At 34.0% G+C, this 27,304-nt stretch overlaps 1 long non-coding RNA gene across 1 annotated transcript; it reads left to right on the top strand.

Annotated features, from left to right (window-relative positions):
* The first annotated feature begins 1,905 nt into the window (after positions 1-1,905).
* Positions 1,906-3,950, top strand: LOC149976521 (uncharacterized). The gene is made up of 3 exons (XR_016487068.1): positions 1,906-1,989; positions 3,588-3,618; positions 3,885-3,950. It is a non-coding gene; the product is annotated as an uncharacterized LOC149976521 (long non-coding RNA).
* Positions 3,951-27,304: the final 23,354 nt, after the last annotated feature.

The following is a 27,304-nucleotide window of genomic DNA, read 5'->3' as shown; positions in this document are numbered from 1 at the left end:
TATTCATCTATTTTTGTGTATATGGCGACATCTAGTGGATTGAAGTGCCAAGCAGGCAAGTGCAACAACAAATGGTACTTAATGGTGAATTCAACAACAAATAGTAGTTAATGGTGAATTAAATAATAATTAGTACTTAATGGTGAATTCAATAATAATTAGTACTTAATGGTGAATTCAACAACAATTAGTACTTAATGGTGAATTCAATAATAATTAGTACTTAATGGTGAATTCAACAACAATTAGTACTTAATGGTGAATTCAATAATAATTAGTACTTAATGGTGAATTCAACAACAATTAGTACTTAATGGTGAATTCAACAACAAATAGTACTTAATGGTGAATTCAATAATAATTAGTAGTTAATGGTGAATTCAATAATAATTAGTAGTTAATGGTGAATTCAACAACAAATAGTACTTAATGGTGAATTCAATAATAATTAGTAGTTAATGGTGAATTCAATAATAATTAGTAGTTAATGGTGAATTCAACAACAAATAGTACTTAATGGTGAATTCAATAATAATTAGTAGTTAATGGTGAATTCAACAACAAATAGTAGTTAATGGTGAATTCAATAATAATTAGTAGTTAATGGTGAATTCAACAACAAATAGTACTTAATGGTGAATTCAACAACAAATAGTACTTAATGGTGAATTCAATAATAATTAGTAGTTAATGGTGAATTCAATAATAATTAGTAGTTAATGGTGAATTCAACAACAAATAGTAGTTAATGGTGAATTCAATAATAATTAGTAGTTAATGGTGAATTCAACAACAAATAGTACTTAATGGTGAATTCAACAACAAATAGTACTTAATGGTGAATTCAATAATAATTAGTAGTTAATGGTGAATTCAACAACAAATAGTACTTAATGGTGAATTCAATAATAATTAGTAGTTAATGGTGAATTCAATAATAATTAGTAGTTAATGGTGAATTCAACAACAAATAGTACTTAATGGTGAATTCAACAACAAATAGTACTTAATGGTGAATTCAATAATAATGCATTACACAAGCAGTACCTTTCTCTGTCTTTTGTCATCTTCAACTTTAAAGATGCGCAGCGGGAAAAAAGGACTCGGCATCAGTTTTGCATCTGTCTGAAAAGTAATGGATAATGGCCTCCGTGTTGGTCTCGGAAATGCAATGTTGTAAAAAGTACCCAATTATCATACTGCAGTAAAAGTAAAGATACCTTTTAATAGAAAACGACTCCAGTAAAAGGGAAAGTCACCCAGTAAAATACAGCTAGTCTAAAAGTATTTGGTTTTAAATATACCGAAGTATCAAAAGTAAATGCACTTGATATAATATACTATTAAAAGTAAAAGTATAAATAATTTCACATTGGGGAGGCAGGGTAGCCTAGTGGTTAGAGTGTTGGACTAGGACCCAAAAGGTTGCAAGTTCAAATCCCCGAGCTAACAAAGTACAAATCTGTTGTTCTACCCCTGAACAGGCAGTTAACCCACTGTGGAAATGTCAGACAGTGTTCTTCTTGGTGCCATCAAACTGAATGAAGAGGATCAGAGGATAGTAATGAAAATATGGGTAATACTATCATGCTACTCTGATAACAACAAAAAATATATAGAGTCTTATTGTCTATGCTGTTACATATGGAAAGAGTATGACATATAGGCCAATGCATGTACTGTAAGTTTGCATAGGCACCCCACAGAAAATGTTTTAAGACTGCAATTAAGCAGAAGGCAGTTGGCTGTAAAATCCTTAAGGAGCAGGCTGTTGCAACAATGACTTAAAAATGTTTGTCTGTACTAAATACTAAAGTTATAAATTATCTTTACCATTTAACATGCAATCACTTCCCCCATTTACACAGATCTCGCATAAACAGTCGTGTGACTTCGTTGGTTACCATAGCAACGTTCACGCAAACTGGTCAATCGGCCCTTGTTGGTCAGTCAGCTTTGCACAACAGTGCCACAATTGCAATTTGACAGGTAAGGAGTCACAAACAAATCGGAACCACAACATATGTTATATAGACGTGCTTAGGGAGCATACAATTGATATGTAGCTATGTAGAAACATTTTATGAGCCAGTTCGCTAGCTAATGTTAGAGTTGCGTAAATTCGAATCTGGTATCAGGATAAATATAACAATGAGTCACCGATTTTATACTATGTATTTTTTATTAGCTAAGTAATAAATGGCAAATGCAACTTTCGTATATACGGGCTCTCTGTAATACCACGCAGGGCAGAACAGAGAACTGACGAGATGTATGTAAACAGTGTTCTTATACTGTGATGGACGTAGGCCAACCCGTCTGTTGGCCTATCACAGTAGAGACTGGGCGTGGTTTAAACTTGCCCAGCCTATCGCAGGCGCTCAGGCGGGTCCCCACCTCTTGGCGCTTCTTGGAGTCCTCCCTCCGTCGATGTATAGATTCCTACTGTTCTGGTATCATCTCCTAGTTATAACAGTTGCTCAGTTCCTGCTATTGTGTTGTTCAGTATTTTTCCATCTCAGTTAAACCTCGTGATGACCACCCCTCCCTATCACAACTTTGTAAGATACAGCAAGTCACACCATGTGCTCAATATTGTTACATACAAACACAAGGACAAAGCATCTGCTGGGCTGTTATCTACAGTTTTGCAACATGCAGGTCACACCATGTTACTCAGTTCTTGTCACACACAAACAGGCAAGTAGCAAGCAGTTGTTTAATCTCATAATGATACTCCAGTGCACAAATGCAGACACCTCACACAACCAACATCAGATAATATTTAATCATATATATGGTAATGGCATATATATGGTAATGGCTATAATGTAAAACACAGAATCCAACACTAACTATCAGGCATTGTTTGCCAAATTAGCTCGCTAGCTTCGAAGAACAAAACAACTTGAGAAACGTTTATTTTCGTTGAAAGTGACATGAGGTCTGATATCACTAATACCATGTAGGTTAAGTACTATTCATTCAAAATGAGGCATCATTTTTGAAGTATTATGTAACGGATGGCAGTAGATTGGTTGAATGAAAGTAATAAATATTTGTTAAGAGCTAACTAGCTAAAATGTTAACGGGCAGCGGCCATTTTGTCCAAGTCGCATGACCAGACATCCAAGTCTTAGTGAACTGGCATTAGTAAATCAGGAAGAGGTCCTTTTTCAATGGCAGTTTAAAATATGTTTTCTATAAACACTGGGATCATTAGAGATACTAATAGATACCGTTGACCATTCAATATAAATCAGTTAAATTTGCACATGCTGTATATAGATTTTTCTAGTGTATTGACTGTATGTTTGTTTACTCCATGTGTAACTCTGTGTTGTTGTATGTGTCACACTGCTTTGCTTTATCTTGGCCAGGTCGCAGTTGTAAATGAGAACTTGTTCTCAACTAGCCTACCTGGTTAAATAAAGGTGAAATAAAACATTTAAAAAGTAATGATGGTTAAATACATGAAGGCTAATTAACATGTAATAGCAAAACTATTTTGTCTTGGAAGTCACATTAGTAGGTGTTCAGTGCATGAGAGAAACTTACATTTTAGTCATGTTATTGTGTCATTGCAGCATCATTTTGTCCACAACTCTTTTGGTTAAGGTGAGTATCCAAAAATCTATGTAGGCTAAATCTGAAATGATATATTTGAGGCATTATTCTGATTGTCTATATTCCAATGTGAGAATACTCACATTTTATACCCCCCACCCCCACTTCTCAACATATCACCTCACTATACACCATAGTAATGTATACACATGTAACACATGACATGATTTCCCTAACGAAAAATACACACAACAGCTCTTTGCTACTGATGAGGCATTTGTTGACATTATTCCCTGCTTCTCTCTCTGGGAAACTAGGCAGTGCTACACCTGGCTACCTACCCAACCCTGCAACGTGAGTATCTCCGCTCCTTACTTCTTGGAGTACCACTACATTTACCGACACACAACTGGGCTAAAGTACTATTTTAAATCATTTGTACTGACACACACCTGGGCTAAAATACTATTTTAAATAATTCCATACTTTAATGGACCAATAGAATAGTCCCAAAACTGCAAACACATTTTTTTAATGTATTATACCTGTTATGTCTTTGCTCATTCCAGTTTGAGAAGTCCAGTATTGTCTTTCTCCTTCCTAACATACCATTCTGCAGAAAGTGTCCTACGTCTTGTGTAAGTCAGCAAGATCTGTTCTTGTATTTCATTATTTCATTGTATGATAAAGACAGTAGATCTAGCTGGTCTGTCATAGTATAATAAAGACAGATCTAGCTGGTCTGTCATAATGTAATAGAGACAGTAGATCTAGCTGGTCTGTCATAATATTATAAAGACAATAGATCTAGCTGGTCTGTCATAATGTAATAGAGCCAGTAGATCTAGCTGGTCTGTCATAATATTATAGATCCACTAGATATAGCTGGTCTGTCATAATATAATAGATCCAGTAGATATAGCTGGTCTGTCAAAATATAATATAGACAGTAGATATAGCTGGTCTGTCATAATATAATAGAGACAGTAAATATAGCTGGTCTGTCATGATATAATAGAGACAGTAGATATAGCTGGTCTGTGAAAATATAATAGATCCAGTAGATATAGCTGGTCTGTCATAATATAATAGAGACAGTAGATCTAGCTGATCTGTCATAATATAATAGAGACAATAGATCTAGCTGGTCTGTCATAATATAATAGAGACACTAGATCTAGCTGGTCTGTCATAATATAATAGAGACAAAAGATCTAGCTGGTCTGTCATAATATAATAGAGATAGTAAATAGAGCTGGTCTGTCAAAATATAATAGATCCAGTAGATATAGCTGGTCTGTCATAATATAATAGAGACAGTAAATATAGCTGGTCTGTCAAAATATAATAGATCCACTAGATATAGCTGGACTGTCATAATATTATAAAAACAATAGATCTAGCTGGTCTGTCATAGTATAATTTAGACAGTAGATCTAGCTGGTCTGTCATTGTATGATAAAGACAGTAGATCTAGCTGGTCTGTCATAGTATAATAAAGACAGATCTAGCTGGTCTGTCATAATATAATAGAGACAGTAGATCTAGCTGGTCTGTCATAATATTATAAAGACAATAGATCTAGCTGGTCTGTCATAATGTAATAGAGACAGTAGATCTAGCTGGTCTGTCATAATATAATAGAGACAATAGATCTAGCTGGTCTGTCATAATATAATAGAGACAAAAGATCTAGCTGGTCTGTCATAATATAATAGAGCCAGTAGATCTAGCTGGTCTGTCATAATATAATAGAGACAAAAGATCTAGCTGGTCTGTCATAATATAATAGAGACAGTAGATCTAGCTAGTATGTCATAATATAATAGAGACAGAAGATCTTGCTGCTCTGTCATAATATAATAGAGCCAGTAGATCTAGCTGGACTGTCATAATATTATAAAGACAATAGATCTAGCTGGTCTGTCATAATGTAATAGAGACAATAGATCTAGCTGGTCTGTCATAATATAATACAGTAGATCTAGCTGGTCTGTCATAATATAGTTGTGACAGTAGGTCTAGCTAGTCTGTCATAATATAATAGAGACAGTAGATCTAGCTGGTCTGTCATAACATAAGATACAGTAGATCGAGCTAGTATGTCATAGTATAATAGAGACAGTAGATCTAGCTGCTCTGTCATAATATAATAGAGACAGTAGATCTAGCTGGTCTGTCATAATATAATAGAGACAAAAGATCTAGCAAGTCTGTCATAATATAATAGAGCCAGTAGATCTAGCTGGTCTGTCATAATATAATAGATCCAGTAGCTATAGCTGGTCTGTCAAAATATAATAGAGACAAAAGATCTAGCAAGTCTGTCATAATATAATAGAGCCAGTAGATCTAGCTGGTCTGTCATAATATAATAGAGACAGTAGACCTAGCTGGTCTGTCATAATATAATAGATCCACTAGATATAGCTGGTCTGTCATAATATAATATATCCACTAGATATAGCTGGTCTGTCATAATATAATAGAGACAGTAGACCTAGCTGGTCTGTCATAATATAATAGAGACAGTAGATCTAGCTGGTCTGTCATTAGATAATAGAGACAAAAGATCTAGCTGGTCTGTCATAATATAATAGAGCCAGTAGATCTAGCTGGTCTATCATAATATAATAGAGACAGTAGACCTAGCTGGTCTGTCATAATATAATATATCCACTAGATATAGCTGGTCTGTCATAATATAATAGAGACAGTAGACCTAGCTGGTCTGTCATAATATAATAGAGACAGTAGATCTAGCTGGTTTGTCATAATATAATAGAGACAAAATATCTAGCTGGTCTGTCATAATATAATAGAGCCAGTAGATCTAGCTGGTCTGTCATAATATAATAGATCCAGTAGATATAGCTGGTCTGTCATAATATAATAGATCCACTAGATATATCTGGTCTGTCATAATATAATATATCCACTAGATATAGCTGGTATGTCATAATATAATAGAGACAGTAGACCTAGCTGGACTGTCATAATATTATAAAGACAATAAATCTAGCTGGTCTGTCATAACATAATACAGACAGTAGATCTAGCTGGTCTGTCATAATATAATAGAGACAAAAGATCTAGCAAGTCTGTCATAATATAATAGAGCCAGTAGATCTAGCTGGTCTGTCATAATATAATAGATCCAGTAGCTATAGCTGGTCTGTCAAAATATAATAGAGACAAAAGATCTAGCAAGTCTGTCATAATATAATAGAGCCAGTAGATCTAGCTGGTCTGTCATAATATAATAGAGACAGTAGACCTAGCTGGTCTGTCATAATATAATAGATCCACTAGATATAGCTGGTCTGTCATAATATAATATATCCACTAGATATAGCTGGTCTGTCATAATATAATAGAGACAGTAGACCTAGCTGGTCTGTCATAATATAATAGAGACAGTAGATCTAGCTGGTCTGTCATTAGATAATAGAGACAAAAGATCTAGCTGGTCTGTCATAATATAATAGAGCCAGTAGATCTAGCTGGTCTATCATAATATAATAGAGACAGTAGACCTAGCTCGTCTGTCATAATATAATAGATCCACTAGATATAGCTGGTCTGTCATAATATAATATATCCACTAGATATAGCTGGTCTGTCATAATATAATAGAGACAGTAGACCTAGCTGGTCTGTCATAATATAATAGAGACAGTAGATCTAGCTGGTTTGTCATAATATAATAGAGACAAAATATCTAGCTGGTCTGTCATAATATAATAGAGCCAGTAGATCTAGCTGGTCTGTCATAATATAATAGATCCAGTAGATATAGCTGGTCTGTCATAATATAATAGATCCACTAGATATATCTGGTCTGTCATAATATAATATATCCACTAGATATAGCTGGTATGTCATAATATAATAGAGACAGTAGACCTAGCTGGACTGTCATAATATTATAAAGACAATAAATCTAGCTGGTCTGTCATAACATAATACAGACAGTAGATCTAGCTGGTCTGTCATAATATAATAGAGACAGTAGATCTAGTTGGTCTGTCATAATATAATAGAGACAGTAGATCGAGCTGGTCTGTCATAATATAATAGAGACAGTAGATCTAGCTGGTCTGTCATAATATAGTTGTGACAGTAGGTTTAGCTAGTCTGTCATAATATAATAGAGACAGTAGATCTAGCTGGTCTGTCATAATATAATAGAGACAATAGATCTAGCTGGTCTGTCATAATATAATAGAGACAATAGATCTAGCTGGTCTGTCATAATATAATAGAGACTAAAGATCTAGCTGGTCTGTCATAATATAATAGAGCCAGTAGATATAGCTGGTCTGTCATAATATAATAGATCCAGTAGATATAGCTGGTCTGTCATAATATAATAGATCCAGTAGATCTAGCTGGTCTGTCATAATATAATAGAGACAGTAGGTCTAGCTGGTCTGTAATAATATTATAAAGACAATAGATCTAGCTGGTCTGTCATAATGTAATAGAGACAGTAGATCTAGCTGGTCTGTCATAATATAATAGAGACAATAGATCTAGCTGGTCTGTCATAATATAATAGAGACAAAAGATCTAGCTGGTCTGTCATAATATAATAGAGCCAGTAGATCTAGCTGGTCTGTCATAATATAATAGAGACAAAAGATCTAGCTGGTCTGTCATAATATAATAGAGACAGTAGATCTAGATAGTATGTCATAATATAATAGAGACAGAAGATCTTGCTGCTCTGTCATAATATAATAGAGCCAGTAGATCTAGCTGGACTGTCATAATATTATAAAGACAATAGATCTAGCTGGTCTGTCATAATGTAATAGAGACAATAGATCTAGCTGGTCTGTCATAATATAATACAGTAGATCTAGCTGGTCTGTCATAATATAGTTGTGACAGTAGGTCTAGCTAGTCTGTCATAATATTATAAAGACAATAGATCTAGCTGGTCTGTCATAATGTAATAGAGCCAGTAGATCTAGCTGGTCTGTCATAATATTATAGATCCACTAGATATAGCTGGTCTGTCATAATATAATAGATCCAGTAGATATAGCTGGTCTGTCAAAATATAATATAGACAGTAGATATAGCTGGTCTGTCATAATATAATAGAGACAGTAAATATAGCTGGTCTGTCATGATATAATAGAGACAGTAGATATAGCTGGTCTGTGAAAATATAATAGATCCAGTAGATATAGCTGGTCTGTCATAATATAATAGAGACAGTAGATCTAGCTGATCTGTCATAATATAATAGATCCAGTAGCTATAGCTGGTCTGTCAAGATATAATAGAGACAAAAGATCTAGCAAGTCTGTCATAATATAATAGAGCCAGTAGATCTAGCTGGTCTGTCATAATATAATAGATCCAGTAGCTATAGCTGGTCTGTCAAGATATAATAGAGACAAAAGATCTAGCAAGTCTGTCATAATATAATAGAGCCAGTAGATCTAGCTGGTCTGTCATAATATAATAGAGACAGTAGACCTAGCTGGTCTGTCATAATATAATATATCCACTAGATATAGCTGGTCTGTCATAATATAATAGAGACAGTAGACCTAGCTGGTCTGTCATAATATAATAGAGACTTTAGATCTAGCTGGTCTGTCATTAGATAATAGAGACAAAAGATCTAGCTGGTCTGTCATAATATAATAGAGCCAGTAGATCTAGCTGGTCTATCATAATATAATAGAGACAGTAGACCTAGCTCGTCTGTCATAATATAATAGATCCACTAGATATAGCTGGTCTGTCATAATATAATATATCCACTAGATATAGCTGGTCTGTCATAATATAATAGAGACAGTAGATCTAGCTGATCTGTCATAATATAATAGAGACAATAGATCTAGCTGGTCTGTCATAATATAATAGAGACACTAGATCTAGCTGGTCTGTCATAATATAATAGAGACAAAAGATCTAGCTGGTCTGTCATAATATAATAGAGACAGTAAATATAGCTGGTCTGTCAAAATATAATAGATCCACTAGATATAGCTGGACTGTCATAATATTATAAAAACAATAGATCTAGCTGGTCTGTCATAGTATAATTTAGACAGTAGATCTAGCTGGTCTGTCATTGTATGATAAAGACAGTAGATCTAGCTGGTCTGTCATAGTATAATAAAGACAGATCTAGCTGGTCTGTCATAATATAATAGAGACAGTAGATCTAGCTGGTCTGTCATAATATTATAAAGACAATAGATCTAGCTGGTCTGTCATAATGTAATAGAGACAGTAGATCTAGCTGGTCTGTCATAATATAATAGAGACAATAGATCTAGCTGGTCTGTCATAATATAATAGAGACAAAAGATCTAGCTGGTCTGTCATAATATAATAGAGCCAGTAGATCTAGCTGGTCTGTCATAATATAATAGAGACAAAAGATCTAGCTGGTCTGTCATAATATAATAGAGACAGTAGATCTAGCTAGTATGTCATAATATAATAGAGACAGAAGATCTTGCTGCTCTGTCATAATATAATAGAGCCAGTAGATCTAGCTGGACTGTCATAATATTATAAAGACAATAGATCTAGCTGGTCTGTCATAATGTAATAGAGACAATAGATCTAGCTGGTCTGTCATAATGTAATAGAGACAATAGATCTAGCTGGTCTGTCATAATATAACACAGTAGATCTAGCTGGTCTGTCATAATATAGTTGTGACAGTAGGTCTAGCTAGTCTGTCATAATATAATAGAGCCAGTAGATCTAGCTGGTCTGTCATAATATAATAGAGACAAAAGATCTAGCTGGTCTGTCATAATATAATAGAGACAGTAGATCTAGCTAGTATGTCATAATATAATAGAGACAGAAGATCTTGCTGCTCTGTCATAATATAATAGAGACAGTAGATCTAGCTGGTCTGTCATAATATAATAGAGACAAAAGATCTAGCAAGTCTGTCATAATATAATAGAGCCAGTAGATCTAGCTGGTCTGTCATAATATAATAGATCCAGTAGCTATAGCTGGTCTGTCAAAATATAATAGAGACAAAAGATCTAGCAAGTCTGTCATAATATAATAGAGCCAGTAGATCTAGCTGGTCTGTCATAATATAATAGAGACAGTAGACCTAGCTGGTCTGTCATAATATAATAGATCCACTAGATATAGCTGGTCTGTCATAATATAATATATCCACTAGATATAGCTGGTCTGTCATAATATAATAGAGACAGTAGACCTAGCTGGTCTGTCATAATATAATAGAGACAGTAGATCTAGCTGGTTTGTCATAATATAATAGAGACAAAATATCTAGCTGGTCTGTCATAATATAATAGAGCCAGTAGATCTAGCTGGTCTGTCATAATATAATAGATCCAGTAGATATAGCTGGTCTGTCATAATATAATAGATCCACTAGATATATCTGGTCTGTCATAATATAATATATCCACTAGATATAGCTGGTATGTCATAATATAATAGAGACAGTAGACCTAGCTGGACTGTCATAATATTATAAAGACAATAAATCTAGCTGGTCTGTCATAACATAATACAGACAGTAGATCTAGCTGGTCTGTCATAATATAATAGAGACAAAAGATCTAGCAAGTCTGTCATAATATAATAGAGCCAGTAGATCTAGCTGGTCTGTCATAATATAATAGATCCAGTAGCTATAGCTGGTCTGTCAAAATATAATAGAGACAAAAGATCTAGCAAGTCTGTCATAATATAATAGAGCCAGTAGATCTAGCTGGTCTGTCATAATATAATAGAGACAGTAGACCTAGCTGGTCTGTCATAATATAATAGATCCACTAGATATAGCTGGTCTGTCATAATATAATATATCCACTAGATATAGCTGGTCTGTCATAATATAATAGAGACAGTAGACCTAGCTGGTCTGTCATAATATAATAGAGACAGTAGATCTAGCTGGTCTATCATAATATAATAGAGACAGTAGACCTAGCTCGTCTGTCATAATATAATAGATCCACTAGATATAGCTGGTCTGTCATAATATAATATATCCACTAGATATAGCTGGTCTGTCATAATATAATAGAGACAGTAGACCTAGCTCGTCTGTCATAATATAATAGATCCACTAGATATAGCTGGTCTGTCATAATATAATATATCCACTAGATATAGCTGGTCTGTCATAATATAATAGAGACAGTAGACCTAGCTGGTCTGTCATAATATAATAGAGACAGTAGATCTAGCTGGTTTGTCATAATATAATAGAGACAAAATATCTAGCTGGTCTGTCATAATATAATAGAGCCAGTAGATCTAGCTGGTCTGTCATAATATAATAGATCCAGTAGATATAGCTGGTCTGTCATAATATAATAGATCCACTAGATATATCTGGTCTGTCATAATATAATATATCCACTAGATATAGCTGGTATGTCATAATATAATAGAGACAGTAGACCTAGCTGGACTGTCATAATATTATAAAGACAATAAATCTAGCTGGTCTGTCATAACATAATACAGACAGTAGATCTAGCTGGTCTGTCATAATATAATAGAGACAGTAGATCTAGTTGGTCTGTCATAATATAATAGAGACAGTAGATCGAGCTGGTCTGTCATAATATAATAGAGACAGTAGATCTAGCTGGTCTGTCATAATATAGTTGTGACAGTAGGTTTAGCTAGTCTGTCATAATATAATAGAGACAGTAGATCTAGCTGGTCTGTCATAATATAATAGAGACAATAGATCTAGCTGGTCTGTCATAATATAATAGAGACAATAGATCTAGCTGGTCTGTCATAATATAATAGAGACTAAAGATCTAGCTGGTCTGTCATAATATAATAGATCCAGTAGATATAGCTGGTCTGTCATAATATAATAGATCCAGTAGATCTAGCTGGTCTGTCATAATATAATAGAGACAGTAGGTCTAGCTGGTCTGTAATAATATTATAAAGACAATAGATCTAGCTGGTCTGTCATAATGTAATAGAGACAGTAGATCTAGCTGGTCTGTCATAATATAATAGAGACAATAGATCTAGCTGGTCTGTCATAATATAATAGAGACAAAAGATCTAGCTGGTCTGTCATAATATAATAGAGCCAGTAGATCTAGCTGGTCTGTCATAATATAATAGAGACAAAAGATCTAGCTGGTCTGTCATAATATAATAGAGACAGTAGATCTAGATAGTATGTCATAATATAATAGAGACAGAAGATCTTGCTGCTCTGTCATAATATAATAGAGCCAGTAGATCTAGCTGGACTGTCATAATATTATAAAGACAATAGATCTAGCTGGTCTGTCATAATGTAATAGAGACAATAGATCTAGCTGGTCTGTCATAATATAATACAGTAGATCTAGCTTGTCTGTCATAATATAGTTGTGACAGTAGGTCTAGCTAGTCTGTCATAATATTATAAAGACAATAGATCTAGCTGGTCTGTCATAATGTAATAGAGCCAGTAGATCTAGCTGGTCTGTCATAATATTATAGATCCACTAGATATAGCTGGTCTGTCATAATATAATAGATCCAGTAGATATAGCTGGTCTGTCAAAATATAATATAGACAGTAGATATAGCTGGTCTGTCATAATATAATAGAGACAGTAAATATAGCTGGTCTGTCATGATATAATAGAGACAGTAGATATAGCTGGTCTGTGAAAATATAATAGATCCAGTAGATATAGCTGGTCTGTCATAATATAATAGAGACAGTAGATCTAGCTGATCTGTCATAATATAATAGAGACAATAGATCTAGCTGGTCTGTCATAATATAATAGAGACACTAGATCTAGCTGGTCTGTCATAATATAATAGAGACAAAAGATCTAGCTGGTCTGTCATAATATAATAGAGATAGTAAATAGAGCTGGTCTGTCAAAATATAATAGATCCAGTAGATATAGCTGGTCTGTCATAATATAATAGAGACAGTAAATATAGCTGGTCTGTCAAAATATAATAGATCCACTAGATATAGCTGGACTGTCATAATATTATAAAAACAATAGATCTAGCTGGTCTGTCATAGTATAATTTAGACAGTAGATCTAGCTGGTCTGTCATTGTATGATAAAGACAGTAGATCTAGCTGGTCTGTCATAATATAATAAAGACAGATCTAGCTGGTCTGTCATAATATAATAGAGACAGTAGATCTAGCTGGTCTGTCATAATATTATAAAGACAATAGATCTAGCTGGTCTGTCATAATGTAATAGAGACAGTAGATCTAGCTGGTCTCTCATAATATAATAGAGACAATAGATCTAGCTGGTCTGTCATAATATAATAGAGACAAAAGATCTAGCTGGTCTGTCATAATATAATAGAGCCAGTAGATCTAGCTGGTCTGTCATAATATAATAGAGACAAAAGATCTAGCTGGTCTGTCATAATATAATAGAGACAGTAGATCTAGCTAGTATGTCATAATATAATAGAGACAGAAGATCTTGCTGCTCTGTCATAATATAATAGAGCCAGTAGATCTAGCTGGACTGTCATAATATTATAAAGACAATAGATCTAGCTGGTCTGTCATAATGTAATAGAGACAATAGATCTAGCTGGTCTGTCATAATATAATACAGTAGATCTAGCTGGTCTGTCATAATATAGTTGTGACAGTAGGTCTAGCTAGTCTGTCATAATATAATAGAGACAGTAGATCTAGCTGGTCTGTCATAACATAAGATACAGTAGATCGAGCTAGTATGTCATAGTATAATAGAGACAGTAGATCTAGCTGCTCTGTCATAATATAATAGAGACAGTAGATCTAGCTGGTCTGTCATAATATAATAGAGACAAAAGATCTAGCAAGTCTGTCATAATATAATAGAGCCAGTAGATCTAGCTGGTCTGTCATAATATAATAGATCCAGTAGCTATAGCTGGTCTGTCAAGATATAATAGAGACAAAAGATCTAGCAAGTCTGTCATAATATAATAGAGCCAGTAGATCTAGCTGGTCTGTCATAATATAATAGAGACAGTAGACCTAGCTGGTCTGTCATAATATAATAGATCCACTAGATATAGCTGGTCTGTCATAATATAATAGAGACAAAAGATCTAGCAAGTCTGTCATAATATAATAGAGCCAGTAGATCTAGCTGGTCTGTCATAATATAATAGATCCAGTAGCTATAGCTGGTCTGTCAAGATATAATAGAGACAAAAGATCTAGCAAGTCTGTCATAATATAATAGAGCCAGTAGATCTAGCTGGTCTGTCATAATATAATAGAGACAGTAGACCTAGCTGGTCTGTCATAATATAATAGATCCACTAGATATAGCTGGTCTGTCATAATATAATATATCCACTAGATATAGCTGGTCTGTCATAATATAATAGAGACAGTAGACCTAGCTGGTCTGTCATAATATAATAGAGACAGTAGATCTAGCTGGTCTGTCATTAGATAATAGAGACAAAAGATCTAGCTGGTCTGTCATAATATAATAGAGCCAGTAGATCTAGCTGGTCTATCATAATATAATAGAGACAGTAGACCTAGCTCGTCTGTCATAATATAATAGATCCACTAGATATAGCTGGTCTGTCATAATATAATATATCCACTAGATATAGCTGGTCTGTCATAATATAATAGAGACAGTAGATCTAGCTGATCTGTCATAATATAATAGAGACAATAGATCTAGCTGGTCTGTCATAATATAATAGAGACACTAGATCTAGCTGGTCTGTCATAATATAATAGAGACAAAAGATCTAGCTGGTCTGTCATAATATAATAGAGATAGTAAATAGAGCTGGTCTGTCAAAATATAATAGATCCAGTAGATATAGCTGGTCTGTCATAATATAATAGAGACAGTAAATATAGCTGGTCTGTCAAAATATAATAGATCCACTAGATATAGCTGGACTGTCATAATATTATAAAAACAATAGATCTAGCTGGTCTGTCATAGTATAATTTAGACAGTAGATCTAGCTGGTCTGTCATTGTATGATAAAGACAGTAGATCTAGCTGGTCTGTCATAGTATAATAAAGACAGATCTAGCTGGTCTGTCATAATATAATAGAGACAGTAGATCTAGCTGGTCTGTCATAATATTATAAAGACAATAGATCTAGCTGGTCTGTCATAATGTAATAGAGACAGTAGATCTAGCTGGTCTGTCATAATATAATAGAGACAATAGATCTAGCTGGTCTGTCATAATATAATAGAGACAAAAGATCTAGCTGGTCTGTCATAATATAATAGAGCCAGTAGATCTAGCTGGTCTGTCATAATATAATAGAGACAAAAGATCTAGCTGGTCTGTCATAATATAATAGAGACAGTAGATCTAGCTAGTATGTCATAATATAATAGAGACAGAAGATCTTGCTGCTCTGTCATAATATAATAGAGCCAGTAGATCTAGCTGGACTGTCATAATATTATAAAGACAATAGATCTAGCTGGTCTGTCATAATGTAATAGAGACAATAGATCTAGCTGGTCTGTCATAATATAATACAGTAGATCTAGCTGGTCTGTCATAATATAGTTGTGACAGTAGGTCTAGCTAGTCTGTCATAATATAATAGAGACAGTAGATCTAGCTGGTCTGTCATAACATAAGATACAGTAGATCGAGCTAGTATGTCATAGTATAATAGAGACAGTAGATCTAGCTGCTCTGTCATAATATAATAGAGACAGTAGATCTAGCTGGTCTGTCATAATATAATAGAGACAAAAGATCTAGCAAGTCTGTCATAATATAATAGAGCCAGTAGATCTAGCTGGTCTGTCATAATATAATAGAGACAGTAGATCTAGCTGGTCTGTCATAATATAATAGAGACAAAAGATCTAGCAAGTCTGTCATAATATAATAGAGCCAGTAGATCTAGCTGGTCTGTCATAATATAATAGAGCCAGTAGATCTAGCTGGTCTGTCATAATATAATAGATCCAGTAGATATAGCTGGTCTGTCATAATATAATAGATCCACTAGATATATCTGGTCTGTCATAATATAATATATCCACTAGATATAGCTGGTATGTCATAATATAATAGAGACAGTAGACCTAGCTGGACTGTCATAATATTATAAAGACAATAAATCTAGCTGGTCTGTCATAACATAATACAGACAGTAGATCTAGCTGGTCTGTCATAATATAATAGAGACAGTAGATCTAGTTGGTCTGTCATAATATAATAGAGACAGTAGATCGAGCTGGTCTGTCATAATATAATAGAGACAATAGATCTAGCTGGTCTGTCATAATATAGTTGTGACAGTAGGTTTAGCTAGTCTGTCATAATATAATAGAGACAGTAGATCTAGCTGGTCTGTCATAATATAATAGAGACAATAGATCTAGCTGGTCTGTCATAATATAATAGAGACAATAGATCTAGCTGGTCTGTCATAATATAATAGAGACAGTAGATCTAGCTAGTATGTCATAGTATAATAGAGACAGTAGATCTAGCTGCTCTGTCATAATATAATAGAGACAGTAGATCTAGCTGGTCTGTCAAAATATAATAGAGACAAAAGATCTAGCAAGTCTGTCATAATATAATAGAGCCAGTAGATCTAGCTGGTCTGTCATAATATAATAGAGACAGTAGACCTAGCTGGTCTGTCATAATATAATAGATCCACTAGATATAGCTGGACTGTCATAATATTATAAAGACAATAAATCTAGCTGGTCTGTCATAACATAATACAGACAATAGATCTAGCTGGTCTGTCATAATATAGTAGAGACAGTAGATCTAGCTGGTCTGTCATAATATAATAGAGACAGTAGATCTAGTTGGTCTGTCATAATATAATAGAGACAGTAGATCGAGCTGGTCTGTCATAATATAATAGAGACAGTAGATCTAGCTGGTCTGTCATAATATAGTTATGACAGTAGGTTTAGCTAGTCTGTCATAATATAATAGAGACAGTATATCTAGCTGGTCTGTCATAATATAATAGAGACAATAGATCTAGCTGGTCTGTCATAATATAATAGAGACAATAGATCTAGCTGGTCTGTCATAATATAATAGAGACTAAAGATCTAGCTGGTCTGTCATAATATAATAGAGCCAGTAGATCTAGCTGGTCTATCATAATATAATAGAGACAGTAGACCTAGCTCGTCTGTCATAATATAATAGATCCACTAGATATAGCTGGTCTGTCATAATATAATATATCCACTAGATATAGCTGGTCTGTCATAATATAATAGAGACAGTAGACCTAGCTGGTCTGTCATAATATAATAGAGACAGTAGATCTAGCTGGTTTGTCATAATATAATAGAGACAAAATATCTAGCTGGTCTGTCATAATATAATAGAGCCAGTAGATCTAGCTGGTCTGTCATAATATAATAGATCCAGGAGATATAGCTGGTCTGTCATAATATAATAGATCCACTAGATATATCTGGTCTGTCATAATATAATATATCCACTAGATATAGCTGGTATGTCATAATATAATAGAGACAGTAGACCTAGCTGGACTGTCATAATATAATAGAGACAGTAGATCTAGTTGGTCTGTCATAATATAATAGAGACAGTAGATCGAGCTGGTCTGTCATAATATAATAGAGACAGTAGATCTAGCTGGTCTGTCATAATATAGTTGTGACAGTAGGTTTAGCTAGTCTGTCATAATATAATAGAGACAGTAGATCTAGCTGGTCTGTCATAATATAATAGAGACAATAGATCTAGCTGGTCTGTCATAATATAATAGAGACTAAAGATCTAGCTGGTCTGTCATAATATAATAGAGCCAGTAGATATAGCTGGTCTGTCATAATATAATAGATCCAGTAGATATAGCTGGTCTGTCATAATATAATAGATCCAGTAGATCTAGCTGGTCTGTCATAATATAATAGAGACAGTAGGTCTAGCTGGTCTGTAATAATATTATAAAGACAATAGATCTAGCTGGTCTGTCATAATGTAATAGAGACAGTAGATCTAGCTGGTCTGTCATAATATAATAGAGACAATAGATCTAGCTGGTCTGTCATAATATAATAGAGACAAAAGATCTAGCTGGTCTGTCATAATATAATAGAGCCAGTAGATCTAGCTGGTCTGTCATAATATAATAGAGACAAAAGATCTAGCTGGTCTGTCATAATATAATAGAGACAGTAGATCTAGCTAGTATGTCATAATATAATAGAGACAGAAGATCTTGCTGCTCTGTCATAATATAATAGAGCCAGTAGATCTAGCTGGACTGTCATAATATTATAAAGACAATAGATCTAGCTGGTCTGTCATAATGTAATAGAGACAATAGATCTAGCTGGTCTGTCATAATATAATACAGTAGATCTAGCTGGTCTGTCATAATATAGTTGTGACAGTAGGTCTAGCTAGTCTGTCATAATATAATAGAGACAGTAGATCTAGCTGGTCTGTCATAACATAAGATACAGTAGATCGAGCTAGTATGTCATAGTATAATAGAGACAGTAGATCTAGCTGCTCTGTCATAATATAATAGAGACAGTAGATCTAGCTGGTCTGTCATAATATAATAGAGACAAAAGATCTAGCAAGTCTGTCATAATATAATAGAGCCAGTAGATCTAGCTGGTCTGTCATAATATAATAGATCCAGTAGCTATAGCTGGTCTGTCAAAATATAATAGAGACAAAAGATCTAGCAAGTCTGTCATAATATAATAGAGCCAGTAGATCTAGCTGGTCTGTCATAATATAATAGAGACAGTAGACCTAGCTGGTCTGTCATAATATAATAGATCCACTAGATATAGCTGGACTGTCATAATATTATAAAGACAATAAATCTAGCTGGTCTGTCATAACATAATACAGACAGTAGATCTAGCTGGTCTGTCATAATATTATAAAGACAATAGATCTAGCTGGTCTGTCATAATGTAATAGAAACAATAGATCTAGCTGGTCTGTCATAATATAATAGATCCAGTAGCTATAGCTGGTCTGTCAAAATATAATAGAGACAAAAGATCTAGCAAGTCTGTCATAATATAATAGAGCCAGTAGATCTAGCTGGTCTGTCATAATATAATAGAGACAGTAGACCTAGCTGGTCTGTCATAATATAATAGATCCACTAGATATAGCTGGTCTGTCATAATATAATAGAGACAAAAGATCTAGCAAGTCTGTCATAATATAATAGAGCCAGTAGATCTAGCTGGTCTGTCATAATATAATAGATCCAGTAGCTATAGCTGGTCTGTCAAGATATAATAGAGACAAAAGATCTAGCAAGTCTGTCATAATATAATAGAGCCAGTAGATCTAGCTGGTCTGTCATAATATAATAGAGACAGTAGACCTAGCTGGTCTGTCATAATATAATAGATCCACTAGATATAGCTGGTCTGTCATAATATAATATATCCACTAGATATAGCTGGTCTGTCATAATATAATAGAGACAGTAGACCTAGCTGGTCTGTCATAATATAATAGAGACAGTAGATCTAGCTGGTCTGTCATTAGATAATAGAGACAAAAGATCTAGCTGGTCTGTCATAATATAATAGAGCCAGTAGATCTAGCTGGTCTATCATAATATAATAGAGACAGTAGACCTAGCTCGTCTGTCATAATATAATAGATCCACTAGATATAGCTGGTCTGTCATAATATAATATATCCACTAGATATAGCTGGTCTGTCATAATATAATAGAGACAGTAGATCTAGCTGATCTGTCATAATATAATAGAGACAATAGATCTAGCTGGTCTGTCATAATATAATAGAGACACTAGATCTAGCTGGTCTGTCATAATATAATAGAGACAAAAGATCTAGCTGGTCTGTCATAATATAATAGAGATAGTAAATAGAGCTGGTCTGTCAAAATATAATAGATCCAGTAGATATAGCTGGTCTGTCATAATATAATAGAGACAGTAAATATAGCTGGTCTGTCAAAATATAATAGATCCACTAGATATAGCTGGACTGTCATAATATTATAAAAACAATAGATCTAGCTGGTCTGTCATAGTATAATTTAGACAGTAGATCTAGCTGGTCTGTCATTGTATGATAAAGACAGTAGATCTAGCTGGTCTGTCATAGTATAATAAAGACAGATCTAGCTGGTCTGTCATAATATAATAGAGACAGTAGATCTAGCTGGTCTGTCATAATATTATAAAGACAATAGATCTAGCTGGTCTGTCATAATGTAATAGAGACAGTAGATCTAGCTGGTCTGTCATAATATAATAGAGACAATAGATCTAGCTGGTCTGTCATAATATAATAGAGACAAAAGATCTAGCTGGTCTGTCATAATATAATAGAGCCAGTAGATCTAGCTGGTCTGTCATAATATAATAGAGACAAAAGATCTAGCTGGTCTGTCATAATATAATAGAGACAGTAGATCTAGCTAGTATGTCATAATATAATAGAGACAGAAGATCTTGCTGCTCTGTCATAATATAATAGAGCCAGTAGATCTAGCTGGACTGTCATAATATTATAAAGACAATAGATCTAGCTGGTCTGTCATAATGTAATAGAGACAATAGATCTAGCTGGTCTGTCATAATATAATACAGTAGATCTAGCTGGTCTGTCATAATATAGTTGTGACAGTAGGTCTAGCTAGTCTGTCATAATATAATAGAGACAGTAGATCTAGCTGGTCTGTCATAACATAAGATACAGTAGATCGAGCTAGTATGTCATAGTATAATAGAGACAGTAGATCTAGCTGCTCTGTCATAATATAATAGAGACAGTAGATCTAGCTGGTCTGTCATAATATAATAGAGACAAAAGATCTAGCAAGTCTGTCATAATATAATAGAGCCAGTAGATCTAGCTGGTCTGTCATAATATAATAGAGACAGTAGATCTAGCTGGTCTGTCATAATATAATAGAGACAAAAGATCTAGCAAGTCTGTCATAATATAATAGAGCCAGTAGATCTAGCTGGTCTGTCATAATATAATAGAGCCAGTAGATCTAGCTGGTCTGTCATAATATAATAGATCCAGTAGATATAGCTGGTCTGTCATAATATAATAGATCCACTAGATATATCTGGTCTGTCATAATATAATATATCCACTAGATATAGCTGGTATGTCATAATATAATAGAGACAGTAGACCTAGCTGGACTGTCATAATATTATAAAGACAATAAATCTAGCTGGTCTGTCATAACATAATACAGACAGTAGATCTAGCTGGTCTGTCATAATATAATAGAGACAGTAGATCTAGTTGGTCTGTCATAATATAATAGAGACAGTAGATCGAGCTGGTCTGTCATAATATAATAGAGACAATAGATCTAGCTGGTCTGTCATAATATAGTTGTGACAGTAGGTTTAGCTAGTCTGTCATAATATAATAGAGACAGTAGATCTAGCTGGTCTGTCATAATATAATAGAGACAATAGATCTAGCTGGTCTGTCATAATATAATAGAGACAATAGATCTAGCTGGTCTGTCATAATATAATAGAGACTAAAGATCTAGCTGGTCTGTCATAATATAATAGAGCCAGTAGATATAGCTGGTCTGTCATAATATAATAGATCCAGTAGATATAGCTGGTCTGTCATAATATAATAGATCCAGTAGGTCTAGCTGGTCTGTAATAATATTATAAAGACAATAGATCTAGCTGGTCTGTCATAATGTAATAGAGACAGTAGATCTAGCTGGTCTGTCATAATATAATAGAGACAATAGATCTAGCTGGTCTGTCATAATATAATAGAGACAAAAGATCTAGCTGGTCTGTCATAATATAATAGAGCCAGTAGATCTAGCTGGTCTGTCATAATATAATAGAGACAAAAGATCTAGCTGGTCTGTCATAATATAATAGAGACAGTAGATCTAGCTAGTATGTCATAATATAATAGAGACAGAAGATCTTGCTGCTCTGTCATAATATAATAGAGCCAGTAGATCTAGCTGGACTGTCATAATATTATAAAGACAATAGATCTAGCTGGTCTGTCATAATGTAATAGAGACAATAGTTCTAGCTGGTCTGTCATAACATAATACAGTAGATCTAGCTGGTCTGTCATAATATAGTTGTGACAGTAGGTCTAGCTAGTCTGTCATAATATAATAGAGACAGTAGATCTAGCTGGTCTGTCATAACATAAGATACAGTAGATCGAGCTAGTATGTCATAGTATAATAGAGACAGTAGATCTAGCTGCTCTGTCATAATATAATAGAGACAGTAGATCTAGCTGGTCTGTCATAATATAATAGAGACAAAAGATCTAGCAAGTCTGTCATAATATAATAGAGCCAGTAGATCTAGTTGGTCTGTCATAATATAATAGATCCAGTAGCTATAGCTGGTCTGTCAAAATATAATAGAGACAAAAGATCTAGCAAGTCTGTCATAATATAATAGAGCCAGTAGATCTAGCTGGTCTGTCATAATATAATAGAGACAGTAGACCTAGCTGGTCTGTCATAATATAATAGATCCACTAGATATAGCTGGACTGTCATAATATTATAAAGACAATAAATCTAGCTGGTCTGTCATAACATAATACAGACAATAGATCTAGCTGGTCTGTCATAATATAGTAGAGACAGTAGATCTAGCTGGTCTGTCATAATATAATAGAGACAGTAGATCTAGTTGGTCTGTCATAATATAATAGAGACAGTAGATCGAGCTGGTCTGTCATAATATAATAGAGACAGTAGATCTAGCTGGTCTGTCATAATATAGTTATGACAGTAGGTTTAGCTAGTCTGTCATAATATAATAGAGACAGTATATCTAGCTGGTCTGTCATAATATAATAGAGACAATAGATCTAGCTGGTCTGTCATAATATAATAGAGACAATAGATCTAGCTGGTCTGTCATAATATAATAGAGACTAAAGATCTAGCTGGTCTGTCATAATATAATAGAGCCAGTAGATCTAGCTGGTCTATCATAATATAATAGAGACAGTAGACCTAGCTCGTCTGTCATAATATAATAGATCCACTAGATATAGCTGGTCTGTCATAATATAATATATCCACTAGATATAGCTGGTCTGTCATAATATAATAGAGACAGTAGACCTAGCTGGTCTGTCATAATATAATAGAGACAGTAGATCTAGCTGGTTTGTCATAATATAATAGAGACAAAATATCTAGCTGGTCTGTCATAATATAATAGAGCCAGTAGATCTAGCTGGTCTGTCATAATATAATAGATCCAGGAGATATAGCTGGTCTGTCATAATATAATAGATCCACTAGATATATCTGGTCTGTCATAATATAATATATCCACTAGATATAGCTGGTATGTCATAATATAATAGAGACAGTAGACCTAGCTGGACTGTCATAATATAATAGAGACAGTAGATCTAGTTGGTCTGTCATAATATAATAGAGACAGTAGATCGAGCTGGTCTGTCATAATATAATAGAGACAGTAGATCTAGCTGGTCTGTCATAATATAGTTGTGACAGTAGGTTTAGCTAGTCTGTCATAATATAATAGAGACAGTAGATCTAGCTGGTCTGTCATAATATAATAGAGACAATAGATCTAGCTGGTCTGTCATAATATAATAGAGACTAAAGATCTAGCTGGTCTGTCATAATATAATAGAGCCAGTAGATATAGCTGGTCTGTCATAATATAATAGATCCAGTAGATATAGCTGGTCTGTCATAATATAATAGATCCAGTAGATCTAGCTGGTCTGTCATAATATAATAGAGACAGTAGGTCTAGCTGGTCTGTAATAATATTATAAAGACAATAGATCTAGCTGGTCTGTCATAATGTAATAGAGACAGTAGATCTAGCTGGTCTGTCATAATATAATAGAGACAATAGATCTAGCTGGTCTGTCATAATATAATAGAGACAAAAGATCTAGCTGGTCTGTCATAATATAATAGAGCCAGTAGATCTAGCTGGTCTGTCATAATATAATAGAGACAAAAGATCTAGCTGGTCTGTCATAATATAATAGAGACAGTAGATCTAGCTAGTATGTCATAATATAATAGAGACAGAAGATCTTGCTGCTCTGTCATAATATAATAGAGCCAGTAGATCTAGCTGGACTGTCATAATATTATAAAGACAATAGATCTAGCTGGTCTGTCATAATGTAATAGAGACAATAGATCTAGCTGGTCTGTCATAATATAATACAGTAGATCTAGCTGGTCTGTCATAATATAGTTGTGACAGTAGGTCTAGCTAGTCTGTCATAATATAATAGAGACAGTAGATCTAGCTGGTCTGTCATAACATAAGATACAGTAGATCGAGCTAGTATGTCATAGTATAATAGAGACAGTAGATCTAGCTGCTCTGTCATAATATAATAGAGACAGTAGATCTAGCTGGTCTGTCATAATATAATAGAGACAAAAGATCTAGCAAGTCTGTCATAATATAATAGAGCCAGTAGATCTAGCTGGTCTGTCATAATATAATAGATCCAGTAGCTATAGCTGGTCTGTCAAAATATAATAGAGACAAAAGATCTAGCAAGTCTGTCATAATATAATAGAGCCAGTAGATCTAGCTGGTCTGTCATAATATAATAGAGACAGTAGACCTAGCTGGTCTGTCATAATATAATAGATCCACTAGATATAGCTGGACTGTCATAATATTATAAAGACAATAAATCTAGCTGGTCTGTCATAACATAATACAGACAGTAGATCTAGCTGGTCTGTCATAATATTATAAAGACAATAGATCTAGCTGGTCTGTCATAATGTAATAGAAACAATAGATCTAGCTGGTCTGTCATAATATAATAGAGACAATAGATCTAGCTGGTCTGTCATAATATAATAGAGACAAAAGATCTAGCTGGTCTGTCATAATATAATACAGCCAGTAGATCTAGCTGGTCTGTCATAATATAATACAGCCAGTAGATCTAGCTGGTCTGTCATAATATAATAGAGACAAAAGATCTAGCTGGTCTGTCATATTATAATAGAGACAGTAGATCTAGCTGGTCTGTCAAAATATAATAGAGACAAAAGATCTAGCTGGTCTGTCATAACATAATATAGACAGTAGATCTAGCTGGTCTGTCATAATATAATAGAGACAATAGATCTAGCTGGTCTGTCATAATGTAATAGAGACAAAAGATCTAGCTGGTCTGTCATAATATAATAGAGACAGTAGATCTAGCTGGTCTGTCATGATATAATACAGCCAGTAGATCTAGCTGGTCTGTCATAATATAATACAGCCAGTAGATCTAGCTGGTCTGTCATAATATAATAGAGACAAAAGATCTAGCTGGTCTGTCATATTATAATAGAGACAGTAGATCTAGCTGGTCTGTCATAATATAATACAGCCAGTAGATCTAGCTGGTCTGTCATAATATAATAGAGACAAAAGATCTAGCTGGTCTGTCATAATATAATAGAGACAGTAGATATAGCTGGTCTGTCAAAATATAATAGATCCAGGAGATATAGCTGGTCTGTCAAAATATAATAGATCCAGTAGATATAGCTGGTCTGTCAAAATATAATAGATCCAGTAGATATAGCTGGTCTGTCATAATATAATAGAGACAGTAGACCTAGCTGGTCTGTCATAATATAATAGATCCACTAGATATAGCTGGACTGTCATAATATTATAAAGACAATAAATCTAGCTGGTCTGTCATAACATAATACAGACAGTAGATCTAGCTGGTCTGTCATAATATTATAAAGACAATAGATCTAGCTGGTCTGTCATAATGTAATAGAAACAATAGATCTAGCTGGTCTGTCATAATATAATAGAGACAATAGATCTAGCTGGTCTGTCATAATATAATAGAGACAAAAGATCTAGCTGGTCTGTCATAATATAATACAGCCAGTAGATCTAGCTGGTCTGTCATAATATAATACAGCCAGTAGATCTAGCTGGTCTGTCATAATATAATAGAGACAAAAGATCTAGCTGGTCTGTCATATTATAATAGAGACAGTAGATCTAGCTGGTCTGTCAAAATATAATAGAGACAAAAGATCTAGCTGGTCTGTCATAACATAATATAGACAGTAGATCTAGCTGGTCTGTCATAATATAATAGAGACAATAGATCTAGCTGGTCTGTCATAATGTAATAGAGACAAAAGATCTAGCTGGTCTGTCATAATATAATAGAGACAGTAGATCTAGCTGGTCTGTCATGATATAATACAGCCAGTAGATCTAGCTGGTCTGTCATAATATAATACAGCCAGTAGATCTAGCTGGTCTGTCATAATATAATAGAGACAAAAGATCTAGCTGGTCTGTCATATTATAATAGAGACAGTAGATCTAGCTGGTCTGTCATAATATAATACAGCCAGTAGATCTAGCTGGTCTGTCATAATATAATAGAGACAAAAGATCTAGCTGGTCTGTCATAATATAATAGAGACAGTAGATATAGCTGGTCTGTCAAAATATAATAGATCCAGGAGATATAGCTGGTCTGTCAAAATATAATAGATCCAGTAGATATAGCTGGTCTGTCAAAATATAATAGATCCAGTAGATATAGCTGGTCTGTCATAATATAATTGAGACAGTAAATATAGCTGGTCTGTCAAAATGTAATAGATCCACTAGATATAGCTGGACTGTCATAATATTATAAAGACAATAGATCTAGCTGGTCTGTCATAGTATA

The sequence above is a fragment of the Oncorhynchus mykiss genome, chromosome 16 (assembly GCF_057628025.1).
Source record: "Oncorhynchus mykiss isolate SJ-2025 chromosome 16, ASM5762802v1, whole genome shotgun sequence".
Lineage (NCBI taxonomy): Eukaryota > Metazoa > Chordata > Actinopteri > Salmoniformes > Salmonidae > Oncorhynchus > Oncorhynchus mykiss.
Note: the sequence above shows the minus strand (reverse complement) of the source record. Positions and strands in the feature narration are given on the sequence as shown.